General features: G+C 42.9%; 1 protein-coding gene across 1 annotated transcript in view; it reads right to left on the reverse strand.

Annotated features, from left to right (window-relative positions):
- The window catches only part of ASIP (agouti signaling protein), a 497,833-nt gene that overhangs the window by 309,782 nt on the left and 170,053 nt on the right, over positions 1-17,998 (reverse strand). The window lies entirely within an intron of this gene.

A 17,998-nucleotide genomic window follows, 5' to 3' on the forward strand; every position in this document is an offset into this window, starting at 1 on the left:
CATACCCTTAATAAGAGCATGCCTCTGTCTGTCTGACTGTTCGGTTTTAACTCGTTCACCAATCTCGATTAATTCCCTTTCTTGGGCTCGTTCTAAGGATTCTCTACTTAATTCTGACTTTCTGATTTCTTTTTCGGTTCTTTTATAAGATTCTTTACGCCATAACTCAATGGCATCTTTCTGTGACTGTCTGGCTTTCTTTTTCCATAATGCTTCTTCTACTCTCATGATGCACTCGGCATCCCATGTACCCGATACGGGCCATCTATACTTTTCCTCTAACTGTTTGGTATACTCTACCCATAAATCTAGATACAATATGGCGCTTATGCCATGCTTCTGATACATAAAATGACCTGGACTGTCCCTAGGCGGGACAGGAACTGCTGCTTCTAGCAGACCTTTTCTGGTTTTTAACTGACGCAGTTTTGAAAAGAGTGGCATGACTGAACTATAATCTGGACACAATACGATACACAATAAACACGAGAATCACTTCGCACTCATACCACGACATTAAAATACATGAAGAACATTATGAATAACAGTTCGAACAGAATACCACCTGGAATACGGAAAACAGAATACATGAATTTTCTCGAGAAATCAGAACTGACTAGAACAGAAACTAGATGCACTGCTGAAACAGTACGAAACTTACCGGTCTCATACAGAGACACGTCAGGACCCGCATCCACCGAAGTGGACACTTCGTTTGTGGGTCTGTGTACCACCAACCCACGGACCAGAGTCAATTAGATTGACCCTGTCTAGATACTACCCCAGCAACGGTACTCACCGGGCAGCAAGAACGGAAGGCCTCGGACGGGACTGGACTGCTTCGACGCCGGACGGACGAACTTCGGACTTCTGTTACGGGTGGGCCTCCGGATACCTCGGACCTTGGACTCTCGGCTTGGGCTCTGGTCGGGACTCGCCGCGTTCCTCCACCGTCTCGTCTGGATGCTGGACCGCCTCCTCCGTCTCCTCCGTGGGCCTGAGGGATACTTGAAGCAGAAATATCTGCCGGTGCGCAGAAGAGTTCCGTCACGACTGCAGAGGGTCAGGGGGTCGGCGTGGCTTCACCGACGCGTGGGGAAAGGGCAAGTCCCTATTCGGGCGCCATTATGTGGTAAATAAATAAATAATACCTCTATTTTTGAATGCTTAAATGAATAACAGATAGCTCAATAAATAAGAGTCAAGATTCGAGGTAGTAGGAGTTTTGCAGGTTTAATACAGCATAAGGACAGGAACAGGACAACCTGCACAGGAATAGGATGGCAGCGCTGCCGGGGGCAGAATCGGGATCGGCGTGCTCACTTTAATAACAGTACACAAGTATATATATTAAAACAGTTGCATTACAATACATATGATAGGCGGAGCAGTGGGTGTGGTCAATAGCAGTCGCGAAAGATAAGGGTGAAAGTAGGTGTAACAGAGGCGTATACATAGACATGTGATGCAAACGTAACAGACTATGTCATAAATGGGGCGGAAACATGGAGTGGGCTACCTAAGGAGCCGGGACCTCTGACCTAATGGTGCGCGCAAACTTGGCAATGACGTGTTACTAGGAGAAGCTGGGGGCTACGAACTCTGTGCTAGGAGCAGAGACTGAAGTCTGGAGAGTCAGGGCGACATGTACCTAAACAGTATCTAGTATCTGATGTTTTAGAGAACATGTCGATAGAATCCAAAAGTTATCGGGGTAAAGGCTAACAGACTCTAAGACTGGAGCATGCATTATTCTACATGTAGTGCGTGATGAAGAATATTAAATGACCATTAAATACAGTATTTCTCTAACGTGGAGACGTAAAGGCTAGACAATGACGGAAACTATTGATGCAGTTCAGTAGCTTAGGAATGCAGAGAAGGAGGACTGAACTGATAACTGGAATCATAACATACTCTTGGCAGACTCAGAGGCAGAGCCAGGCTGAGCCGGGCACTGCGGGGCAGGAAGTAAGTGAAGGGTCGAGGATACAGGTGGGGGCTGTATCGCTCCTCAGCGAGGCTTCAGGAGACAGGAGCTGAATCTGGTGTCCGGGCCCTTTTGAGGCCTAGAAACGGGGACTTTACAATGGAATAACGTGCACACTGAGAAACGTGGCAACGTAACTTTACATAGGCCTGATATTCGTAGTATTCACGAGAACTGGAAACTGGCATACTAGAGGTGGACACAACTGTAATTGCGTCATTAATCGAGCATGGGGAATACATATGCATATTAATCATGCACAGATAACATATGATGGATGACACGTAGGGACACAGAACATGGCAAAATTTACTTTTCCACACTCAAATTACATTTTACATCTTGAATTAGGCCTTCCCTACTTGTCCGATTCTATCAGACTGGCGCCGATTGTACTGTGGTTTTCTATTTGGCGGAGGTTGACAGTTAATTTTACCCAACGTATAATTGGTGATTGTATGAAGATGGATGGCCGCAGTAGGATCGGTTGGCTCACATATGTGGAAGCAGAACTCTCCGCTATTGGGCAGATAGACCTGTATAGAGACCCTAATTCTTGCAGAAAGGTCCCTAAACAGAAAATAATTGAGCTATTTATGCAGAAGGCCTGCTATGCTTGTAAGGAAAGGAACTGCCAACTGAAATCATTCACAGCCTATGCCCTCATTCCACCAAGAGCAGGGGAAGCCTAGCTTCACCTGTCACGTATCACAATTTCCCACCATAGATTTATTCTGTTACGTTTCCAACTGGACTTCATACCACTGATGCTTGGGTTTCCAGAGAGGAAGTTTAAGTATGCTGACCTAAGCCTTTGCCCCTGTGACAATTCCTCACCTCAGAGCGATTTGCACCTGGTACTGTTTTGTAAGTTTTACCAAACTGAAAGAGAAGCGTCTATCCTCCCTATCTTAAGATGTCACAATTTCAAACAATGTAGCCTGGCACGGTACTTCTTAAAATCCTTACCTAATTCTTATGTATGCTTCTCGGTTGCATCGTTTTTGTGGGCTTGTAGAAGAAAAAGAATGTTATTGGGTTTGCTGTTTAAATGTATCATAAGGGGCATCTAAAATTAAGTATGCTTTTTAAACTGTTTTTATGGCCTTAATAATACTTGTGTGTTATGATAAAATTGTGCTTTTATGATTTATTTTTATACAGATCGAAGAAAGATTTTAAATGAAGTGAAACTGACAACATAGTGGACATGTGCTTTTTCAATAAATAACACATTATTATTATTACTAATATTATTATTATTACTATCATGATTATTATTAATACAATTATTAGCATCTCCATCATCATCATCCTGACTAATATTATTATTGTTATTGCTAATAACGACGATGATGACGATATTATTATTATTAATATTAATAATAACAATAATAACAATAATAATAATCATAATAATCATAATCATAATAATAATAATGATAGATATATAGATTGTATTACTGCACACTGGCTTATTGCCTTATGTGCTGTCAATCCCAGCATGGACATGAAACATTCCAGATATGTGATTGAAAAGTATCTTCCAATTTATACATAACCATGTGAGTTCTGAAAATGCAAATCCCTGCTCTCAGAGGAAGTGAAAAAGCAGGGTATTGCAAAGCATAAGATCTTGGCGTTTCAACAAAGCAGATTGGATTCTTCCAATTATGAGATCACTGGATATGACTCATCTCTCATTTTATACATCATATTATCGTCTATGTACATTTCCCATGAAAAGTCAGCAATCTGTGGCTCTTAATGAATCTGTACTATGATAAATACATTATTTGGGACAGTGTTTCGATAGTTTCAACATTTTGAGGTTGTCACAGGTTACCTGGAAGTAGATTTTGATGAGGTCCCAAATCATTTCAAGCTTCACGTTCCCTGCATTGGCTCCTGTCTGGCCTGCAAAATTGAGCACAGTGCCCCAGATGCTAAATGAGGAATAAACTAGGCATAATTAATCATTTGGAATATTTTCGGCTACTTTCCAGGCAGGTGTGTAGGGTCTTATTATCCTCTCCTGCACAGGCTTGCATGGTTCAGAAAGTTGAGTACAGGTAGGAGTGCATTTTTAACAGTTATTAGTGTATGTGAAACTATCTTCTTTCTAGTTAGAGCCTTAAAAAGACAAAAGGCATTTCCAACAACATGACCTTCTTATTTGCATCTGATAAATGGTATTGAGATTTCTAATAAGGAGGTGAAAATATGGCAAGCAGCCCTTGAGGCATGGGCACCAGCTGCCCATGCCTACTTAAGAGAATTACTGAACTAAGCATAACGTTGATAATTCTTCGGAGAAAGGCAGGTTTACATACATTTCTGGCTAATGTTAGTCATTACATAATGATAGTACTCACTGGCACATTGTGAGCATCTTTGGAAAAAGCATGACCACCCCTGTCATAGTGCTGGTCCTGACTCATATGACAGGATGGTAATGATCTATGACATAATGTTGAACATTAGATCCTAATGAAATACCTGGTATATTGTGGGAATCTATTCATATGAACTTCCAATGCATGTAAGTAAATCTGTGGATGTCAGCTTGAAACAACATGTGACTGGTGAGCAAAGGGCCCATATACCTTACTCTGCTGATAGTAAGCAATGAGCCCTCACTACATACACATATCTAGCAAACTCCACTCATCTATCCATCCATGCACTGACTTTTAGGCGTATTCATTCACCTATCCCTCTATCCATTCACTACTCCATGCATTCACTCATCAGTCCTTACAGTCACTCATTCATGCAGCCATCTATTCATGCATTTACTCACACAATCATGCATCCATTAAATCATTTGCTGAAAGATCCACCCAAAACACTCTTTCACCAATTCACGTTTAAAGTGAACATCGCTGATCTTATGGATATGGAAGAAGGCTCAAAGTTTCTGAGAAAGACCCTAACATATTCCATTTAGAATGAGGGACTCCAAGAAGGTTTATAGTAAGGTGAAAGAGGAAGTGCTGAAGCTGAATTTTAGATTGCATTTTGCTATGATTTGACCAAGGGAAATCTCCCATAACTAGCTAAAACACAGGAAATTAGGCTTCCCACCCTTCCTTTAGATGATTCCTCTACATTTCATTAATGGACTCTTTGGAATATTTATTACAAGCCCAATTCACTGGTGAAGTTGGATTTGTGCTAAATATTCTAGAAAAGCTACCTTTCATCATCTTCAATATCTTTATTTCGGTTAAAACAACCATAAAAGAATACAATACAATATTTAAAAACATTCATCATGAACAGGATGTGCCAATTGAAGGTAGTGGAGTTGGAACATACATAAGTACATGAAATATCTACTCAGTAAAAAGGTTGACTTTGAAGGGCACACAGCTTGAGGGGACATTAAAGATTCTTCCAGACACAATATAAATTCATAAATCCTTTGCAACAAATCCAAGCATCCGTGGGCGAGGTAATACATAATAAATATAATAAATAACTTTTAAAAAGAAAGGCTTAAAAATACTAGGAACTATTATGTTAAGAAATGTTAAGACTAATGAGTATTTGAATCATGGCAATCTGCAAGACATTACACATATTGCAATTAGGATTAAAATGTATAGAGGGGACTTTATTAAAAATCCACCGTGCTTAGCGTATTTTCATTCAATGGATTAAGCTTCAAGGCCAATACATGTCATATCAGTACTTGTCCTGATAATACTGTTACATTTTTAGGTCATTTCTTTTCCTAACTATCGCCACAGCAAGAAAGAAACGACTCAGACTGAATACTATAGTCTGTGACGTCTTGCCCTTGAACACTCTTTCCCCATCTTTAATATGCCGAAAGCCTAAGAGGAGGCAAATGGGTTTAATCCACTTTTTCCTTGCCTGTAAGTATGCAGGGCATACAAATAAAACATGGGCCTCATCCTCCCTAGCACCCATGTCACACAGTTCACACAAGTCAGATTTGGTACTACCCCTGAGTCCTTTATTACACGCCCACGTTGATGTTCTAGATTTGATTTGTAGAATGCCATAACGGTACTTTAAATACAATGATTTAGCCACAGGGGGCAGAATTTCATCCATAAAGCATTCAAATTTACTTTCAATTTTAACATCAAAAAATGGAAGGGCCAATGTTCCTACTTTAGAGTTTTGCAGTAAACAACTGTGGGTATATTCCCAGTACCTTGCCTTCAGCAATGTTTTGGAAGAATGAGTAAGGGAGTCAGGATCTGTCCAAAAACTACATAGGCCCAGCTTAGAAAACCAATTTTCGATGTGCACTAACCATGCCAACCGAGTAATATTCTTTATTTGCAATATTTCCTTTAATGCTTCTCTATAGTCCACTAGCTCGTCGGTAGACCACAGGCGAACCCAGTATAGTAGTGGACGTAGGGAGGCATAATCATCAGAGTGGCGTATGTTCAGATCCCTGAATAAAGTAATTAAAGGGGTACAACCTGGAACAGCTAAAAGTTGTCTAAAGAAGCTGTTTTCTTGTACTGAAAAGGCATCTCTTGCTACCAGGCCCCACAGTTCTGCCCCATATAGGGTAGCCAATTGAGCATTATATTTAAATAGCTCAATTGCTCAACATTACCTTTTCCCTGTCTAAAACATCTGGAGGGGCATTTGCATAAGCTGCAGTTGTCACCTGGCCGCTAAATAACTCAATTTATTAGGTGAAAACGTGTTCCTGTAGTAGGGACAAGAGGCCTTTTGTGTGGAGACGGGTTGTTTTTATCTTGACAGAATGACCTCTGGGCTGGGCCCAGGCACTTGATTAACTTCAAAGAGGCCTACCCTCACAGGCAGATGTAGCTAACACCTGGGCCTGCCCCTTCCCTTATCATCCCAGTCAGGCAGACACCAATCCCAGTGGGAGTGGAGCTGCCCCCAGAACTGGTTTAGAAAGCTCCTACTACCCAACCTTTTACTTTTGTTTAATTTTTTCATTAAAAATGAGTAGGGCTCCCGGTTTTATGGTATTTATTTTTTTGTCATTTCCATCTGTATTTATCCATTTTTATTTTTTGCTAATTTTATCTGTATTTATCCATATTTATTTTGGGTTTTGTGGAAACATGAAGCTGAAGTTAGTATATTTCCATGTTTATTTAACCAATAAATATGCACTCATGCTTGAATACCTGCCAGATTTCAGTGATATGAACACCCGCAGAAGATACATCAATGCACTTATATGAAAATATGCACATTTTAGTATCAACCTTATGCCTATCTACTGGTGTTAAAGCCTCTATACTAAAATTCCTTTCTTTTTTAACCCCCTCACCTCTCAATTCACACAGCTATTGGCCTGGCAGTCATGGCAGACAGTATTTAGAATTACTCAAAAAGCAACCCAATTTCCGTTTTTAAACACATTTAAAAATAAATACAGACAAGAAAATAAATGTTTTCTGTCTATGTTTATCTGTAAAAATCAGTAAAAAGAGAAAACAGGGAGCCTTAATAATGATACATCTCAAGGCTCTTTTCAGGACACCATGATTTGTTTAATGCCAAAAGAAAATTAAGCTCTCATTCAATGGAAAAAACTGTTGCCCAATTTCTTTAGTTAATATTGGTTTCAGGATTTTCGCAAAACATTGGCCATTGCACATTGATCCTATATTGCCAAATTTGATCTGCCCAGAACAATCTGGTGTTGTCATTTGGCATCTGACAACACCTGAGTCTCTTTCAATTTCTTAGGTAAAGCATCCACACTACACTATCCTATCCCTGCTATTGCTTTAGATGCAGAAAAAGCTTTTGACAGGATCAGTTGGGAATTTATGTTTCATGCATTAAAATGGATTGGCTTCCCACCTAAATTAATTGCTTTAATTTGCTATCACATACAGGTCCCAAAGTTGAAATGTTTCTCAACAGTCTCCTTTCTGATTACTTTCCTTTGTTTGGGGGGGGGGCGGGCGTACGCCAAGGATGCCTGTTGTCTTCTCTTTTATTTGTTATCGCACCTGAACCCTTTTTAACCAAAATTCGACAAGTCAACCACTTCAGGATTTCAAATTGGCCAGCAGAAAATAAAAAATGTCAAGTTATGCTGATGACATCCTCTTAATTTGTCCCAAACCTACCACTTCCCTTCCTTTCCTATCTGGGAGGGGGGGCACGGGTCAAACACTTTTACAGAAAAGACTGGCACAGAAAATTTAACAACTTTTTTATCTGTTTCTTTCACACACACACATTTAGAACTTACTTGGGAGGGGGGACAGGTCAAACACTTTTACAGAAAAGACTGGCACAGAAAATGTAACGACTTGTTTGTCTGTTTGTTTCACACACACACATTTAGAACTTATTCACCATGGCATTGGACAGGATTTTAGGAGTATAACTACTCCTCGCTACTTTTTCCTTTTTTTTTTATTTTGTTGCTTTTATAAATGGCTAAGCTAGAAACATTAAGAATCGTTTCTGTGAACATCTGTGGGCTTAACGATCACTCTAAAAGACAGTGTGTGGCTCTGGGGCTTCGATCCTTGGGGGGGAACATCTACTGCCTGCAGGAAACCCATATTGAAGGCTCCCAGAAACACCTACTAGACAATTTGGGACTCAAAGTCTTTGGGGCTACCACTCAGGGCTCTAAAACTAGTGGGGCTGGAATTTTAGCCGAGAAAAGACTCTCTCTTAATACCCCCCCCCCCCTGGTCAAATCTGACTCTCTTGGTAGATGGGTTATAACCTAGCACCACCTTGCTAATAGCCCCCCTTTCACCCTCTGTTCAATCTATGGAAGTAACACGGACGATCCTGGAGTCATCAACCTGGTTTCAGGTGAATTAGCGCATTGGCCCACCCCCATCTTCTCTCTGGCGATCCTAATTTACATCTGCCTTGCAACTGGGAGACTGATAGTAACTGGAAGTATAAGGGCAGGAAGCCCTTGGTGTTTCAGGCCCTGGCCAACCTTGCACAGACACATGGATTGAGAGACTCCTGGGCCAGACTAAATTCATCCCAGCCCGGCTACACATTTTTTTCTGCCCCTCATCATACCCTTGTTAGGTTAGATTACTTTTTTCTTTCATCTTCAATTATTAACAATAGCACTATCGAACTAACTCCACGTTTTATGTCCGACCACAATCCTCTCATTCTTAATATCAGGGGGCTGGGCAAACGCAGGGAGGCTTCAACCTGGAGCTTTGAGAAAGCTCTTTTACAAGATCCGACATATCAAACACATATGCAAGGATGGATACAGGAATTTTTAGAAATAAACACTGGCTCGGCTTCCCTAATGACTGTTTGGGACACGTTAAAAGCAGGGATAAAGGGCGAGACCCTTGGATTCTCAGTCTGGAAAAATAAAAAAGAGAAGCTCCTGATAAGTAACCTACAAGGGAAGCTAAAGACGGCCGAAACTAAATTAGTCCATTTCATCCAAACAGGGAAAGATATTGAGACTGTCCAGAAGGAAGTAGTTTTGGTCAGAGCAGAAATTGGGGCAGTCTTTGCGGAGAAAACTGCTGCAAAGTGGGCAAGTTCACGTGAGAAAAATTACGAGTGCAGTGACAGCATTGGGCACCACCTGGCTGTTAGGACCAGGCAACAGGTCTCCAGTAGCGAGATACATACAATCAAACTCCCATCGGGAAGTGAGACCAATGACATTGATCTCATACGGAAGGGATTTCAGGACTTCTACTCTAAACTATATACTGAGGAGAATCACGGTTTGAATATTACACTCGAGAGAGAGATCGCTCGTTACCTTAAGGAGGCTGACCTTGGAACGCTTACCTCTGATAACAGTGATATACTGGATTTAACCCCTACTTGGGAGGAGATACTGGAATCCCTCAACAACCTCCCTGATGGGAAAGCCACCGTCTTGGATGGCATCCCAGATGAGTTTTATAAGATCTTTGCCCCCCAAATTAAAGCAATCTTTACAGAGGTAGTAATCTCTATTTTTAATGGGGCTTCGACCCCAGCCTCCTGGTCCAAGGTCCGAATAGCAATATTTCAAAAAAAGGACAAATCCTCACTGGAGATGAGCTCCTACAGGCCTATCACACTTATTAACTGTGACTCAAAGATCTTTTCTAAAGTACTAGCAAACAGAATTTCCTCAGTGGTCGAATCTTTAGTGTCAGAATGGCAGGCTGCCAGAGACCCGATGTCATTAACACTCCTCGACGCTGAAAAAGCCTTTGACCGGGTCTCCTGGCGATTTCTGTGGGCTGTCTTGAACAGGATGGGCTTTGGGCCAAAACTCATACAGGCGGTACAAGCTCTTTAAATGAATCCAACGGCCTGTGTTTCCATTAATGGACAACTAACTGGGCAATTCGACATATCACGGGGCACTAGGCAGGGGTGCCCTTGCTCCCCTCTGCTGTTTGCCCTCTATTTGGACTCCTTAATCAAACAAATCGAAAGAAATCACGATATCCCCGCGGTCAGCTTTCAAGGCAATAATATTAAAATCATGGCCTACGCTGATGAACTAGCCATTACTTCGCCTCATCCCTCAAACGCCATAGTGGCTTTAGTAACTGAGGCGCTAAAATTTGGAAGGCTCTCTGGCTATGCTCTGAACCAAAACAAAACACAAATAATAATAAATAGCCAATTTACCTGGGCCGACTACAGGGTGGTCCCTAAGGCCAAATATCTAGGAGTCTCCATCTCCTCAAACCTAGACGAGATTGTTACAGATAACTTAGCTCCACTTGCCATGCATACTAGGAAGGCATTGAAACAAATCAACAACCTACACCTAACTCTGGTCGGCAGATGCAATGTCATAAAGATGACATACTTTCCCAATCTCCTCTATTTCTTTCGCACAATACCCCTGGAATTTAGCAAAGCAAGTCTGCTGAAATTTCAACAAATATTCACACAGTTTATCTGGGCATACTCCCAACCCAGGAGAGCACTAAGGCAATTATGTCTTCCTAAAGAGCGAGGAGGCTGGTCCTTTCCCAACATCACGCTTTATTACTGGGCCTTGGTCCTATAGTACAGCTCCGAACTGGTAAGAGGGTCACCTCTCCCCATATACTTGGGCTTGCCTCGCCTTTCCAACTCCTGTTGGGTGAACAGCGCTGGGGCTGTTTACTCCGAGAGACTTCCTTCGGATACTATAAACGAGTGAGATTCAAGACATTATTGAACTCTTTTAAAGTCTTTCACAGTATCCGCAGAATTTAAGGTCTGGGTAGATTTAACCATTATTCTCCCACTTTTAATAATGACAACCTTCCTGCTATCTTTGGAAGGGATTATCTTTCGGATTGGCACAAGGCCGGCATTTTGAAATTGGGAGATCTCATTACCTGCGAGGGAGTCATACCCTTCTCTGATCTATCAGCCAAATTTAGCCTTAAGAATGAAGACGCTTTTAAATATCTCTCTATTCATGATTTTCTCTCCAGGAAGGTTGGGGGCACCACAGGATTTATGGAAGTCGATCTTCTTAACACACTGCGTAATCCCTTGACCCCCCGAATTGGCCTGCTATACAACATCATAAATAGGAAGACCCCGGATGATCTACAAACCATAGCAGGCAAATGGCACAGTAAACTTGCTTCCCCCAGCAGTGTTTTTTTTAATTCACTCACTCTGTCGCACAACATTTTACAATCAGCCAAACTACAGGCTCAACACTTTAAAACTATTTTTTTCTTATATCTCACTCCTAGTAAGATTGGAAAATGGGGGGGCTGGCCAAGGCACTCTGTGCCCTAGATGCTTGGAATTTGGGGCCAAATCTTCTCATATATTTGCTACGTGTTTAAAGCTCTCTTCTACACTAAACCGCATACAGGAATTCTTAAGGGAAGTTACCACCCAGCCCATAACATTAAATCCCACTATTGTTATGCTAGGCACACTCAGATGGTGAAACAAGAGGGACTAACTTTTATCGCAATGGCGGTATGGAGGATCTGTGTGGCCACTGCTTGGCTCAACCCAGAGCCCCCTTCACTCTCTCAAAGGCTTGCTAGACTCATTGCTACTTATCACTTAGAAATAGCTGTTTATGCCAAAAAGGGACGCAAGGGTCAGAAAAAGGGCCTGGAAGTATGGGAAAATCTTACTTCTTGGCTGGAGCAGTCAGGGTAATTTTTGTTTCGACACCACATCTCCAGACGTCGCCTTCCTCACGGAAACATGGATGAACGCCTCCTCAGCGCCCGCCATCGCCATCGCCATCCCGGACGGATACAAGATCACCCGGAGGGACCGCGTCAATCAGACAGGAGGAGGCATCGCCATCGTCCACAAGAACACCATCCGCATCACGACCAACTCCGACGACACCCTCACAGCTGCCGAACATCTTCACTTCCAGGTACACACCGACCCCAAGACCACACTCAGAGGCACCCTCATCTACAGACTCCCAGGACCCCGCACACAATTCAGCGAAGACATCGCAGACTTCATCAGCCCGCACGCCCTCGCCTCCTCTGACTACATCCTCCTAGGGGACCTCAACTTCCACCTGGAGAACAACAATGACAGCAACACCACCACCCTGCTGGACAACCTCGCAAACCTCGGACTCAAGCAACTGGTGAACACCCCCAGCCACTACGCCGGACACACGCTTGACCCAGTCTTATCCTCCAGCAAGTACATCTCCTTCAGCCACGCCACCGGACTCCACTGGACAGACCACAGCTGCGTCCACTTCAGCTTCAGAAGAACCACGACTCACCACCTCCCGCAACAGGCCCCCCGCAGAAGCTAGAAAAAGATCACCACCGACCAGCTCACCACATCACTGAGCCAGAACCCTCCCGCCAGCTCAACGGACCCCAACCAAGCAGCCAACAACCTCGCACAGTGGATCACCAACTGCGCTGATGCCCTCGCACCTCTGAAAAATCATCCCAGCAGGCCCAGCAGCAAGAAAGCCTCCTGGTTCAACGACGACCTCAAGAACTCCAAGAAAAACTGCCGTACCCTCGAGAAAGCCTGCCGCAAAGACCCGACTACAGACAACATGGCCGCCCTCAAGCACGCCTCCCGCAAACACCACCAACTGATCCACACCACCAAGAAGACAGCATTCAAGGAACGACTAGACAACAACGCACACAACAGCAAGGAACTCTTCAGCATTGTCAAAGAGCTCTCCAACCCCAGCGCCGGAAACAACGACATCACTCCCTCACAAGACCTCTGCGACTCTCTCGACTTGTTCTTCCACAGCAAGATCGCCGACATACACAACAGCTTCGGCGCACAGACCACGCACCCAACCACCAAACCGACGCCCCCCATCACCACCCTCCACGCCTGGACCTCGGTCAGCACCGAGGACACCATCCACACGATGAACACCATCCACTCCGGATCACCAACCGACCCACGCCCCCACCACGTCTTCAACAAGGCTGACTCCGTCATCGCACCCCAACTCCGGGACATCATCAACTGCTCCTTCAACACCGCCACCTTCCCGGAAAGCTGGAAGCATGCCAAACTCAGCGCCCTCCTGAAGAAACCATCAGCAGACCCCACCGACCTCAAGAACTACCACCCCATCTCGCTCCTCCCTTTCCCTGCCAAAGTCATTGAGAAGGCCGTCAACAGACAGCTTGCCGCCTTCCTCGAGACGAACGGATCCCTCGACCACTCGCAGTCCGGCTTCCGAGCCAACCACAGCACCGAGACCGCCCTCATCGCAGCCACTGACGACATCCGAGCCCTGCTCGACAACGGGGAAACAGCGGCCCTCAACCTCCTGGACCTCTCCGCAGCGTTTGATACTGTCTGCCACCGCAACCTAGTGCAGCGCCTCAGCAACATCGGAATCCAAGAGAAGGCACTAGAGTGGATCATCTCGTTCCTTACCGGAGGAACCCAGAGAGTCCGCCTCCCCCCGTTCAGATCCAAGGCCACCGAAGTCATCTGCGGCGTCCCACAAGGCTCATCACTCAGCCCCACCCACTTCAAAGTCTACATGAGCCCCCTCGCAGCCATCGCACGCCAACACAACCTCAACATCTTCTCCTACGCCGACGACACCCAGCTGATCCTCTCCCTCACCAACGACCCAGCCACCGCCAGAACCAACCTACACGAAGGAATGAAAGACGTAGCCGAGTGGATGATGAACAGTCGCCTGAAGCTTAACTCAGACAAGACGGAAGTCCTCATCCTTGGATCATCACCCTCTGCCTGGGACGACTCCTGGTGGCCCCCTGCCCTGGGCAACACACCCAAACCAACGGACCACGCACGCAATCTGGGCTTCATCCTGGACTCCTCCCTCTCGATGACCAAACAAGTCAACGCTGTCTCATCATCATGCTTCAACATCCTTCGCATGCTCCGAAAGATCTTCCGATGGATCCCCACCGAAACCAGGAAGATGGTCACCCAGGCACTCGTCACCAGCCAACTGGACTACGGAAACACCCTCTACACCGGAACCACAGACCACCTCTCCTTCAGGAAGCAACTCAAGACCTGGCTGTTCGAGTAGTAGCGGACCCCCCCCAAGCGCCTTGAGACCCTCCGGGTGAGTAGCGCGCTATACAAATACCCTGATTGATTGATTGATTGCTTCTGCCTCCTAATGATGATTTCTTTCTCGCTGTTGAATCTTGATTCCTTCCTTTAGCTGACTCCTGGCCTTCGTTAGCTTCATGCCATCTCAATCTTTGGACCTTAGAATGTAGCTAGACAGCTATCTCCTCTTTCCTCCTTTTATTTTTTTGCTGTGCCTTTATTTTCACTTACTCGTAGTTTCTCTCTCTCGTGGGGGGGGGGTGCTCCACTTGATGAGATGTTTTTTGTATTTCTATTTACGTTGGCAAAATAAAACCTTTAAAAAATTTCTTTTTTTAAAAGTTCCTATCTTCTCCCAATTGTCGTGACACTGGCTTAATTCCAATACATCTGAAATATAACCCTTAAATGTTTTGGGTAACAAACAGCTTTTTGCTCATGCACATTTCATGTGGCAACCCACAAAAATAAAATATCTTGGATTATAGTTCATGCAGACAATTAAAGATACACTTAAATATAATTTTGATTCTATTACCAAGACTTTGAATGATACTTTTATATACAGTGGTACCCATTCTTTCTTTCTTGGTGGGGCAGGATGGACCCTATTAAAATGATGCTTACTCCAATTATACTATACACCTTTTCTATGATTTCAACCTATACTCCTGATTACTATTTAAAAAAATAGATTATCTTTAATCAAAATTAGTTTGGAAAGGTAAATCGCCTCATAAAGCTTTGTCAACCTTAAAAAAAGACAACTTTTAATGTGGCCTTAAAGTTCCAAATTTTTAATGATGTCATTATGCTTTCTCTTTAAAACAATCTGCTCGCTGGCTCACTCATGATTCCCCTCTTCAAACTCCTGTATGGGTATTGTTAGAATGATCTCTTATTTCCCATTTTGATATTGAAGAAATATTAAATTTACAGTACCTCTCTCTCAGAAACTACTCCAATCATCATCCACTCTTGTAACATCTTGGCTCCTCTCCTACCTTCAAGCTAACCTTTGGTCGCTAATTTCCAACAGCAATCTATTTGGTATTATAGATATATTCGCATTAACAATCGCTCTTTACATTGGAAAATTTGGAGCGTTAGAGGATTGTGTTAGTTATCATAACTTTTAACAGGAATCAGATTGTATCCATTTCTGATCTCCAAATTAAATTATCCTTACGATCTACTTTTAGAAACAATATGAACTTCTCCACCCCTCTCTCACTCATTATATCTCAACATTACCTCAAACGTTTTCTATTTCATCTACCTCTGCTACACATTTCCCATCATTGGACACCAATCTCAAGGCTTCTACTATTTACATGTCATTGCTGGTTACTACTGATAGAACCAAATCAAAGACTGAACTAATTTGGGAGAAGGATCTATTGAAATGGTTGCCTACTGCTTTATGGGATATGATTTGGCTTAAGCTCCATAAATCTCCTCGGTCTGCAACCACTCTGCAGACTCTTTCTTTTGTCTTTCATAGTTTATTATTTCCTCACATGAACTTACAGTCTTTCACTCCAACTTTAAGGTTCATCTTGCTGGCCCTGTTTGTGTTCAAATGCTGATTTCAAACATGTTGTTTGAGTGTCTTTCTAGTCTCCAATTTTGGAAACTGGTGTGGAAACAAATCAACAAGATTTTTAAGGTAGCTATTCCGTTTTCCTTATCCAATATTTTATTGGGTAGTTCAGATCCACATTGGTCTCAGTTAGCTCCAAGCCACAAACTGATAGATGTATTACTGGCTGTTACTTTTCATTTATTAACATCTAATAGGAAACAGGTTTGTAATGTTACTTTCAGGTCTTGGTGCAATGCTGTCTGCTTTTACCATAGGCCTGGATACCAATGATGTTTCTCCCATATATATGAGACCATTTATGGCTACCAATGACTAGCTATTTATCCCAATCTGCATCACTTGCCAACAAAATCATTACTGTGTCTGCTTAAGTAAGGAAACCACCTTGAATTCACCTCTCTTCCTTTTACATGTTCTGCTAAATCGTTACATAGCTTTACACATGCATACATACATTGTGCTTCCTCATTTTTATGTCTGCAGTTTTAAATATGAAATTTGTATCTATATTGTGCAGCTAACAGTCTTACTTCCCATTCCCCTGTCCCCTTCTTTTTGTGCCCCCCTTTGTATTTTATGAATGTACACTGTTTTTCACAGCGTAAGATGTATGTTATCTCATATGTATGTCGTCCTCAATAGCTTTATCGTTTACATTATATTGTATTTCATATTTATCAATGTTCTGTTGTATTTTATTGTTCCAATTTATCTCAAATACTGACTGCAGTTTATTGTTTCTAATAAAGTTAAAAACCTTTTGGAAAACGTCCCATGACTGCACTGAAAATTGTCCTGATCGATAACCTACTGATGAAAGTCTGATAATGAACTGTAGAAAGTTCTAAAAGTGTACTGAAAAAGTCTGGGTAATGTATTCCAGCCCCACCAAGCCAGAGGTTGCCTAACACATTTAACAGTGGGGAAACTGCTAGGTTTCTGATTACGGACTTCAGCTGGCTCTATTGGGAGACACATTTGACCTGGCAGCTCATCAGAAACACAGTTGTTCTAAGGATAAGGCTTCTAATGAGGCATGGAGTTCTGATGGGGCATTGTAGAAAGCGCTAGGTACTTGGCAAGTGGGTTTGTATGTGTTTGCAATGATTTAAATGGATGAGAGTGTCACTGAATATGGGTGTTATGTGAGTTAGTAAATGTAGTCAATTGTGGGCCTTGATTGTGCAAGTGACTATACATGAAATGATAAATAGTTTGCAGTTTGGACAAGTGAGCAGAAGCAATGGGTGTGGAGAATAGCCTGCTGTCACCAATGCTGCCTCAGCCACCCATTCCCTTATTAATCGTCTTACACATTCATCAAACAATGCTCTCACCCATTCATCCATTCATACTCTCATCCATTTGTTCCATTCCCTTGCCAATACATTCACTCATTCATCCATCCATCCATCCATCTAGGCACTGATCCATCCTTAGACTGATTTTTGCATATACCCGCTCAACAATCCAAACACAAATTCACTAATGACTGAAGAAGCACTTTAATGTTTTTAAGAAGCCACAACTATTTGCTTTTTCAATGGTTGTTTAAATGGTTGTGCCTTTCTTCAGCCAATTGGAGTATGTTAGGGATGTTTTTCCTTCTAGTCATATTCCCTAGATTTATATTTTTCCTAGTAGATCCTGGATGTTTTAATCTCGAATATATGTCTTGTGAGGTCGCCAGAGAATGAGACACACATATTGAATATGATAATAACAGTAGAGCCTCTCTGCGCCAGGTGTATTCAAACACAGACACACAAATGCACACAGACACAAAAGCACACAGGGTCAAAATCATCCACATCTTGGTGCAAACATGTAAGTTGGGATTTACTTTCCAGTACAAACACACTTTGAGACGGGGTCTG

The sequence above is a fragment of the Lissotriton helveticus genome, chromosome 7 (genome assembly GCF_964261635.1).
Source record: "Lissotriton helveticus chromosome 7, aLisHel1.1, whole genome shotgun sequence".
Classification (NCBI taxonomy): domain Eukaryota; kingdom Metazoa; phylum Chordata; class Amphibia; order Caudata; family Salamandridae; genus Lissotriton; species Lissotriton helveticus.